The 11371-nt window shown below is 40.4% G+C and overlaps 1 long non-coding RNA gene across 1 annotated transcript; it reads right to left on the reverse strand.

Annotated features, from left to right (window-relative positions):
• Positions 1 to 9219: 9219 nt before the first annotated feature.
• On the reverse strand, positions 9220 to 11134 carry LOC141812377 (uncharacterized). Its single transcript, XR_012600263.1, has 4 exons — positions 10909 to 11134; positions 9958 to 10010; positions 9603 to 9689; positions 9220 to 9469 (listed from the first exon to the last, which is right to left on the reverse strand). It is a non-coding gene; the product is annotated as an uncharacterized LOC141812377 (long non-coding RNA).
• Positions 11135 to 11371: the final 237 nt, after the last annotated feature.

Genomic DNA, 11371 nt, shown 5'->3' on the forward strand with positions numbered 1-11371 from the left:
CAGCCACGGCCAGGCGGCCGCCACGGCCAGACGCGGCCGCAGCTCCAGCGCGCCGGCCAGGGCCCGGCTGCGCCCGCACGCGCTCCGGCGGCGGCCCGGCGCCCAACACCTCCCCGAACCCGAAAAACAAAAATAAACGAGGAAGAAGGGAGGAGGAAGCTTACCCGTCGTTTCCGGCGAGATCCAGAGGCCAAATCGTGAGTTTTCCGGCGAGATCCGGCGAGATCGGCGAGCGAGTCGGCGAAGTCGGCGAAAGTCGGCGGAGAAAGAAATCGCGAGCGCGTAAAGGAAAAGAATCCGGATCTAGGGTTTATTAAGTGATTTGCGACGAAAATTTTTTCGTCGCAAATTTCGTCGCCAAATTGGCGACGAAAAGGTACTTTCGTCGCCAATTTGGCGACGAAAACATTGTTCGTCGCCAAATTTGGCGACGAATTAGTTGTTCGTCGCCGAATTTTGGCGCGGAACAATATTTTGTCTAAAATTTGGCGACGAAAGTATATTTCGTCGCCAATTTGGCGACGAATACAAATATTCGTCGCCAATTTGGCGACGATTGTTCGTCGCCAATTTGGCGACGAACAATAGTACACTGTTTCGTCGCCAATTTGGCGACGAAAAAGATATTCGTCGCCAAATTGGCGACGAACCTTCGTCGCTATTCGTCGCCAAATTGGCGACGAAATAGTGTATTCGTCGCTAAATTGGCGACGAATTATCTGTTTCGTCGCCAAATTTCAGCGCCATTTGAGGATACTGTCTTTTTTTGCAACGAATTCATTTTTCGTCGCTATTTTGCAACGAATAATTTATTCGTTGCAAATTTTGCGACGAATTTTGCGACGAATTAGTTTTGGCGACGAATTTGGCGACGAATTATTTTAGTTGCTAAAATTGCAACTAATATTGTTTTCGTCCCAAATTTTGTTGCAGATTGGCGACGAAAATAATTTCGTCCCAAAATTCGTTGCCAATTGGCGACGAATATATTTCGTCCCAAAAATTCGTCGCAAATTAGCTGTTTTTTTGTAGTGCAAACTTGGCACAAAACCTCCAACTTTTGGCACACTTCTCTTCTTTTCTCTCAAAAAATTTTTTTTCTTCAAAAATTTCAAACCTCCTCCCCCACACTTAAATCATTGACCGTCTCGGGCAAAGAAACATTAATAACATTCAAAAATACCCATGTCCAAGAGAGCATGAAAATTGAATCGAAAATGGGGGTGAAAAATTTCAAAGAAAATGGTTAAACATGGATAAACATAAATTGTATGGTTTATGGGGGAAAATTTTTAAACCTAAATAAATGTGGACCCATCATAGATATTGTAGCCTTGAAAGAAAACAAGCAAGTTCTAGTGTGGCAATCACCTAAGTGCATCACACAAAATGGCTAACCTCACTAGGTATAAAAATCGCATTTTCTCAAGTTCATCAATCTAGGTTCCATTACTAAGGGTCATGCAAGCATTCAAAAGTGTTCATCCATGGATTTAATTCCTAGAATAATCAATCAAATTTAATTCTCTTTCAAGAGCTTCTAACATGATATAAAGAAGTCCTAGGGGGTACACTTTCAAGGTTCTTATTCCCTACCCTAAACCATGCATGCAATGGTATTTTTTTTTTAACATGCTCATGAAAATGAAACTTATTACTGATTTAAACTAAAAATGCAAAATAAAAACTACATATGGTATTAACAATGAAAAAGAAAGTGAAAGTTGGAACAAACTCCCCTGAATCCTGGCGGTTGTAGAAGATTCAGTAATAAAATCCACGCCGGTAATGGAATGGATCGGGGAGAGGTAAGCATCTTCAGAATATGGCCATGAATGTGCTGAGTTGCTTTCTTAAAATTTTTCACCTCCTTGAATGGTGTCTCAGGTGGTCGGAGGTGATTCAGATGGAGCATCCACTTGGGAAGCTCGATTGTTGCTTGAATTGTTGTTGCCTTTTTCAGCATTAATGGAGACTCTATCAACCGTGGAAGTGTGCAATCTGATTTTTCAAATAAATCTGCAAGGCCAAAAATAGAACCAATCTTCCACACGCATGTGGAGTAAGAAAGAGCAGAAATAACAATATCAAAATGTTTAGGGCATGCATAAAGAAATGACTCACATCCAACAAAATCAAAAACTGGTACCTCTATGACATTTTCTGAATGATGGGCATGAATAATATCCATGGATGAATAGGAGGTACCTGAAGCATGACAAATACTGGAGTGATCACAAATAAGCCCTAATTCCTGATTATGTGGCTCCACAACTTCATCCTCCTCAGATGAGGTTTCCTGCTCTAACTCAAGTGAATGTATACTAAAAGGAAGTGATTCTTGGGGTATTGCCTCCATGCAATCCCCTACACTTAAATATCCTCAAAATCCTCTGAATACCTCAATCAAAAGTGGTGATCCCTGGGGCTCAGTGCAATCCCCTACACTCATTTGATCAGGCTCCATATCAGCTTCCTCCAGGTTCTCAGCAATGAAGACTGACACTGGCTCTAAAGGATTTGATTCTCTTTGTGGTTTATGCTCCATGTCTTGATCAGAAACTGAGATAGGTGTCTGAAGTCTTGGGTCTGGAATAGATTTATCACGTCGGAATACCATAATGCTCTCATCCTCTAATGGATTCAGAAATGATTGAGATGGTGGCGATGGTGGTTGATTGGACCCTTGGGATTGAAGCTGACTGATAATAGTGCCCATGTGACTCATTTGTCTTTCAAAATTTTGAATATCAATGTCTTCTTGTTGTTGTAAGCTCTGTTGCAGTCTCTCCTCAAGTTTTTGTAGTTGTTGAATGAGCCCATTAGAACTCCCAAAATTCCCTTGATGTGCATTGGACCTTTGTTGATTTTGAAATTGAGTGGGCTGCTGAAATTGAGTATAAATCTGTCCACTTTGAGAAAAGAATGGTTGGCTTTGATTTTGGGCTTGAAATGATGGATTTTGATGTTGAAAACTCCCTTGAAAATTCCATGAATGTTGCTGAAAATTATCGCCATGAAAATCTTGATTTAGGGGTTGTTGGAAGCCTTGTTGAAATTGCCCCATCTGAAAATTCTGATTTTGAAGTTGAAATTGTTGATCCACATGTTGAAAACCTTGATATGGCTCCTGCAAATAAAAATTTTGATGTTCAGATTGTTGATAAAATGGTTGTTGATAAAAAGAATTTCCATACATTTTAGAAACCAACAATGATCCAAGTAACAATAAAGGAAATTATTCATAAGCTCAAATCAAACAATTCCTACTAGTTATTCCCCGGCAACGGCGCCAAAATTTGACAACCCTAGATTTGCTATGAAATGTCACGAGTAGGGTTGCAAATTAGAATTTATAATTTTATCGAAAACCCACGATAAATACAAACAAATGAAGTATAGGGGCCTCGAGTCGTGTTTTTCCAAGGACTAGTAGAAAATTGTTTAATTTGAGCTTCGTGTCGTGTCGTGGGGTTTTTCAATGAAAATGGGGTTTTTGGTGTTTTTGGAATGAAATGAAAATGGGAAACCTGTTTTTTGAAGTTGATTTTGAGCAAGAAAATGAAATGCAAAACCTAACAGTGTAGTAAGTGAAAAAGAAACAAATCAATAACAAGCAATAAACATGAAACCTAAGATTAAGGTCTAAAAAGCATTCAATCTAAACATTCAAATACTAATGCATGAATTCAACACTTTTACCAAGGCTAGCTAATCCTAATCTGAACAGCGACTGAAAACTGGCACGGAACAGTGAATGAGAGAACATCATTTATCAGAAACTGGTTTTAAGGGTTTTAGAGGAGCAATCTAGATTAAACCAAAGCTAATCCGATGACACATCATAATCAAAACAAAATCTAAACAAGACCAAGAACCGAAATTACAGATTATCAGAACAGAAATTCAGAAATCAGAAATGAAAGAAACTGTAAAAACAGAATAACACAGAATTTCAATTCTTCCCTTCCAACTCAATCCTCATCTTGCCGTCACACAAGACCTGAGAAAATCCTCAGAAATCCCAGCAAAACACCTATCAATCTCAGCTTGGCTTGAACGAAATCAGCTCCACTCTGCGCAGCTCCGAAACCCTCAAGAACTCGAAGAACAGAGCCGAAACCAGAACTTAAGAATCCAGCTGAAAATCCTTCAAGTCGTTAGCAATATGATGCTCAGAAACGCTCTAGAACCCTTGGAGAACCCCTCCTAAAGTTCTTTACTGCTCCAATTCGGTGGACTCGAAGAATGAAGCTGAAATATAGCGGCGGAACCAAGCTTCTGGCGAGACCCTCACCATCGATTCCGATCGCGATTGGCACCAATCCAAGGTTGTATTAGCCTTCTGGAATCCGGAAATTGCTTTGGAAGGCGAAGAAGCTGAAGTTCTGGCCGCGCGAGAGCGCTGAAAAATGAAAAAAAACACGATGAAGAAGACGGCGCTACAGTGTTCGCGATTTTGGGTTACTGTGCATTCCTCATAAAAGCTAGGTTCCCATAGTTTGAATTGAACCGGGTTCTTTTACTGTTTGGCGCCGGTTCAGCTTGGTTCAGCCCTAATCAGCCCTTGATTCAGCCCAATTTCGCTCCGATTCGGCTCTAATTCACATGGGTTCAACTCACATCAACATGAATCTTGATCATGAAGTCTCAGTCCATAGAATTGGGTAATTTTGGTTGGACTCGGACTCAATTTTGCTCGATCTTGGTTCCACTTGAGTCCTACAAAGAGTTAAATTCAATTAATTCAAAATTAACCATCAAAATCACAGAAATTATGATCAATCATCTAATTATACCACATACCACAAACGCAATCAAATCATATCCATTAAGCATTTAATTTTCATGAAAGAACCCAAATTGAATCAATAAAATATAATAAAACCCTAGCTTATCATCCAACATCACCTTTGTGACTACTAATTGTGATTCTTTACAATATATGACAATGTCCTTCTATCATTGACATCTAAATTGATCAATTGAGGCATAGACCATGTCATCCTCTAATCAATTTATATCTTGAACTCCAAGTAGACTCACTCTAATCAAATGAGCTCAATATCACATATTGACTCATTTGGGCATGACCATGCACTTAGTGGTCTCACTCTATCAAGAATAATGATGTCACTCCCGTCATATAGGAGGGATAGATCCCATCTACATCACTCACATCCCTCCGCATAATTTGTTACATACCCAATAATCGCCTTTATAGTCCACCCAGTTACGGGTGACGTTTGACGAAGCCAAAGTAAGTAACTCCTTATGTTGGGAACCATGGTGACTTCAGGTCCAAGGACTAATAGTCATACTAATAGCCACATGAGAAAGTATATGACACTCATATAACGATCCATGATACTTTCTCATGGCGGGTCATTCAGTATACATTCTCCAATGCATACCCATGTGTCAACTTGATATCTCATATCCATGACTTGTGAGATCAAGTCATCATGTTGACCTACATGCTAGTCTTATCGCATTAACATTGTCCCTGAATGTTAATACTTGACTAGGAATCATTTAGAGTAGTGTTCTCTATATCATCTCACTATCGATTCAACCAATCGATTGATATAGATATGAACCTTCTACTCAAGGACGCTATTATACTTAGTTATTTGGCACCAATACAAGTAAGTATAATAACCATAATAAAATGCCTTTATAAATAGAAATATGATACAATGAGTCCATACAACAATCATCATATGATTGGCTCTAGGGCTCTCACTAACAATCTCCCACTAGCACTAGTGCCAATCAGTGTAGGCTCTAAGCCCTAATGACCTAGTGTGACCATCATGCTTTCTCTGTGCCAAAGCCTTGGTCAAGGGATCTGCGATGTTAGCCTCTGTAGGTACTCTGCAAATCTTCACATCTCCTCTATCGATGATCTCTCGAATGAGATGGAAGCGCCGTAGTATGTGTTTGGTCCGCTGGTGTGAGCGAGGTTCCTTAGCCTGTGCAATCGCTCCATTGTTGTCACAATAGAGCTCTACAGGCTCTGCAATGCTAGGAACCACCCCAAGCTCAGTAATGAACTTGCGGATCCAAACAGCCTCCTTTGCTGCCTCAGATGCAGCAATATACTCGGCCTCTGTTGTAGAATCAGCAACTGTGTCCTGCTTCGAACTCTTCCAGCTCACAGCACCACCATTCAAGCAAAACACGAACCCTGACTGCGATCTATAGTCATCCTGGTCGGTTTGGAAGCTAGCATCACTGTAACCCTTTACAGCTAGCTCTTCCTCACCTCCATATATCAAGAAATATTCTTTAGTCCTTCTCAAGTACTTAAGAATATTCTTGACCGCTATCCAGTGACGCTCACCTGGATCTGACTGGTACCTGCTCGTCATGCTCAAAGCATACGAGACATCAGGTCGAGTACATAGCATGGCGTACATGATAGATCCTATGGCAGAAGCATAAGGGATCTGATCCATGCGGTCTCTCTCCTCTCTAGAAGAGGGACTTTGAGTCTTCGAAAGACTCACACCATGTGACATAGGTAAGAATCCCTTCTTGGAATTCTCCATGGCAAAACGTTTAAGCACCTTGTCAATGTATGTACTCTGACTTAGGCCAAGCAATCTCTTGAGATCTATCTCTATAGATCCTGATGCCTAAAACACAGGCTGCTTCACCTAAGTCCTTCATTGAGAAACAACTCCCAAGCCAAGTCTTCACAGACTGTAGCGAAGGAATGTCATTCCCAATGAGTAGTATGTCATCCACGTACAATACTAGGAAGACAACTGTGTTCCCAACAACCTTCTTGTAGACACAAGGTTCATCTTCATTCTTGATGAAATCAAACGAATCCACAGGGACCGTGGAATTAATTACTATCCTGGCACAATAAGAGTGGAGAGATTGTTGGAATTGGTTTGGTGTGGGGGAGATGGAGTGTTCTAGAGTTCCTAAACCTTAATTCGAAGATAGAATTCGACTGTGACAATGAATGGGAAGCGACTCTAGGACTTCGGATTCCTCGGGGTATTGATTGATTGACTTGGATCCTCTATCATTCCTCAATTATTACACAATTGTAGGGATTCTAACCAAATTATCCAATTAGACCTCGTCAGGTTTCCTCGGAATAAATCATTGGTGTTCTAATGTTACTTAGGTTGGTTTGAGATGATTCTAGATAGCCTGGTTCATGACTCTCCTGTGTCACGCAGGCGTCCCAGAGTACTACTAGATTCCTACCCCCTGTCACAGGGTATCCCAATAGAGACCTCTCCCCAACGCTAGGCAACCGTTAGTTATCCCTCATAAACATTATCCATGGTTTAAACAATTCTTCGGAAAGTCCGGTTATGACTCTCCTCCTGTCACGAGGCGTCCCGGGTGTACGATCCTAAGAATTCCTCAAACAATGAATAATCTCTACCCTCATAGATTTATACTATTCACAAGTATATCATCAAACAAGCATAGAGCACAAATCCACAAAGCAATTGCCTAATAACATCATAGAACATGGTAGATTATCAAATCACAAGTTTACAATCATCCAATAACCCCGATTCTTCCTAATCCTAGAATCTGGAGGACTACTCCATATCGGGGAGGTTACAATACAGAGGAGAGTAGAAATAATACATCCTATTCCAAGAAATCTAGAGAAATCAGGAAATAAGACTTATCAATGAAGTTCTTCTTCTCCGGACTGCAATCCCCTCGAAGGTGGAATGAAGAGGTGATGGAGTGTCCAAGCGGATGAACGGATTATCGAATCTGGCTCCGGAATGAGGCGTCGGTGGCTCTAGTGCACTCCGGTGGCTCTCTCCAAGTCCCCCCCCCCTTTCTAAGGCCCTTAAGGGGGTCTATTTATAGGCCCCCACAAAAGACCCTAAAAATTAGCCAGGCACGCCCCCGTCACACGGCCGTGTCTGGGAGACACGGCCTGAAGTGGTCGCCCAGCTGTGGATGAGGCACGGCCGTGCCTGTGAGGCACGGCCAAGTATAGTCGATGTTCTGTCCTGAGGCACGGCCGTGCCTGTGAGGCACGGCCAAAGCAGGTCTTCACTCGGCTGGGAGACACGCCCGTGCCTGTGAGGCACGGGCTGAAGCTGACCCTTCTCTGTTGGAAAACACGGCCGTGTCTGAGGGACACGGCCATGTCTTGGCATGGTTTTGTAGAGGACACACGCCCGTGTCAATGAGGCACGACCGAAGGCAGGGGCTTCTCTATTGGGAGACACGGCTGTGTCTGAGGGACACGGCCTTGTCTTTGGCTGCTGCTCTGGTAGGGGACACGGCCGTGTCTGAGGGACACGACCATGTACTGAATTCTGTAGGAGGAAGGCACGGGCGTGCCTATGGGGCACGACTCAAAGTGGGTTGTTCTCTGGTTAGAGACACGCCCGTGTGCTGTTAACACGGCCATTGGAGGTGATGAGACACGGCCGTGCCTATGAGGCACGACCCTGTCTTGCCTTATCTTCAATGAATGCTCTGTTTCGCCTATTTTGCTCCGTTTTCCATCCTGAAACATACAAACACACAAGCAGTTCTCCGAAATAGGAAACAAAGAATACGATGCCAAATGCCAGATAAGGGGTGTAACATACACAAGATAAAGCATGAAAAATATGAAGATGTCACTACAACAAAAACAGTCATAGACATCGGTGGAAAACCGATGTCTATGAGAAAATCGACTGATGTCTATGAAGGCGTTGTAAAAGGTCTGACATTTTAGACATCGGTTTGTAACCGATGTAATACAACTCAACGACATCGGTTTGTAACCGATGTAAAACCGATGTAATATCACTCAACGACATCGGTTTCGCAACGGTGTACAACCGATGTAATATATGTATCACAACGACATCGGAACTGGCAACGGTGTAAAACCGATGTAATATATGTTTAACATCAATTTTAACAACGGTTTATGACCGATGTAATATCATTCAACGACATCGATTTTGCAACGGTGTAAAACCGATGTAATATATGTTTAACATCAATTTTAACAACGATTTTCGACCGATGTAATATCATTCAACGACATCGATTTTGCAACGGTGTAAAACCGATGTAATATCACTTAACGACAACGCTTCCAAACCGATATCATTGAATCTAAAACTGTTGTAATAACACTTTTTTTATGTTGTTTGTAAATTATAATCGAGCAAGAGTACAAAATTTACATAATATTATAAATTCACCCAACAAATCACAAATAGCAAAGCACCGATATATTTAATCACCTCAATATTTACAAATAACCAAAAGTAACTAACACAAATATTCTTCTTACAATATATTACACATTCCCTCAGCGTTTTCATCCCCAGAAGGATCACCTTCAGCCGCATCGTCCTCTTCCTGGTCTTCGCCATCTTGTTCATCATCATCCTCTTTGTCCTCATCTGAATCACCATCATCCTTATTCTCTGGCACAACTTCATTCTTGCTCTTTCGAAGTAGCCTAGCTTCAAAGAAACGAAACTAAGATTATTCACTGGTACCATATCATTAAAGTGTACCTACAACCAAGAAATAATGAACAGGAAAGTCAGTAAATTATGTAAAATATCAATAAAAATACTTAAAATGTTCACTTGGACTATGCTTGCTGAGTTTTATCACAGATCTATCCATGTATTCATACAACTGAACCAAGATACAGAAGTCCTAGGTGTAAAGCCCTGCACAAAAGCATTCAATGGAAAGAATAGAATGTGAAAATCAAGGAACATATCCAACAGAATTAAGAAATAACAATATTGAGGTCATATATATGCTAACAAATGAATTTCATCAAAAAGCACCGTACAAAGGGATGACTATAGATGATATGCAGAAACATGTGAAACCAAATGAAGGCGAAACCTGTTCAAACGAGCATTTAATTGACAACAAAAATTCTTACAACAAAAGTAATGTCAGGCCAACATTTTAAAAGATCCCACAAACCTGGAAATAGCTGTTGATGAATATCACAGAGTATATTATCCTTGAAAACATATCTTAGTGACAGTTAAGGAAAAAAATTTAATCCAGTTAATCCAAATGCACAAAGCAGTTCAATATTTTTTATAGGACTAATTGGAATTATTTGGATATTTGCTTAACATTTCATGAGTATAATGACTGAATTCCTGCATATACTTTGCAAATACAAAAAAGAAAAAGAAAAATAGCTTCTTTTAGATACCATTGCTATAATGTTAGAAGCATCTTGTTGCAGATCTTCAGTCTATCCGGATGTTTCTTAGATGTGATTTATGTATTTCGCATTAGATTCAGGAACTGAGGGTGCCCAAGCCAACATGTAAACTCTCCCACTTTCTTTTGTGTCATTTCACCACACTTAATAAGAAACTTCTGGCTTAGGCAATATTTGCTTGGTAAAAAGAACTTACCAGGAGATTCCTGTAGTAATGTACAAGGTTTTCAATAGTTAGTAAACTACAAAACTGAATTTTATAACTGCTACAGAATTAGAGAGGTATCTTTCTCACGCTAAGGCAATGCTGCGTAGATCAATCCTCTCACATCCCCCATTGGTCAAGCCCCCCACTAAGTAAAACTGCCTCATTTGAGCAGTAAAGCCTATATTCTTTGTGCAGTCATGCAGTGTGCTAGATTGCAATTTGAGCAGCATATCTTTTTTCTAAATCAGAACAAAAGCTTAAACTACTTTGATCTCAGAGGGTATTCCCTCACTCTTAAAAAACATCAGCGTGGACTGCAATTGAAATTTACATGCATCATCTCCTAAATGAAAGGTGGTATAGTGCTGCTCAAAAAGGAACATTAACACATAATAGGTAAACCTTTTGTCCATTTTACATTTGAATAAAAAAATAATGCATCCAAGTGATCAACCTGTCATTGATGGAGGAGATGCGTTATGAAGGATACTTAATGAATTAGCAGCAATTAAGCCAATTGCTCCAGCAGATCGGACCAAGATGATGTTTAGTGCTACATAAATACCAGAGAATACAAACATTAAATTGTTTGACTTCTGAATTTGTCTCTCATTAGCAATTGCATGAAGAAAAGCTTCCGATGTTCCTAAAGCAAGAAAACGATAAGCATCAGCAACATCCAGAATTAAGATATGAGTCTAACAATATCTAAAATATTCATATACAGGTAACAAAATGTTGAAAGGTAAATAAATCCATAGGTTGTGATGCTACTACAGGCTTTTGATTAATGGTCAAGAAAAAGCAGAGAAAAAAAAAGAGTTCTGAAACTTGAGCTGAGGCATCTCTTAATAAATGCTCAATGAAGCTCACTGATGACAAAATTTAAGCCACCTTGTTGGGTGTCACTGGTTTAACAAGATTTTGCATGTTTATAGTGCTTATATTTGACT

Source organism: Curcuma longa, chromosome 18 (genome assembly GCF_044706935.1).
Source record: "Curcuma longa cultivar G26 ecotype Majalengka, Jawa Barat chromosome 18, ITB_CL_G26_1.1, whole genome shotgun sequence".
Classification (NCBI taxonomy): Eukaryota; Viridiplantae; Streptophyta; class Magnoliopsida; order Zingiberales; family Zingiberaceae; genus Curcuma; species Curcuma longa.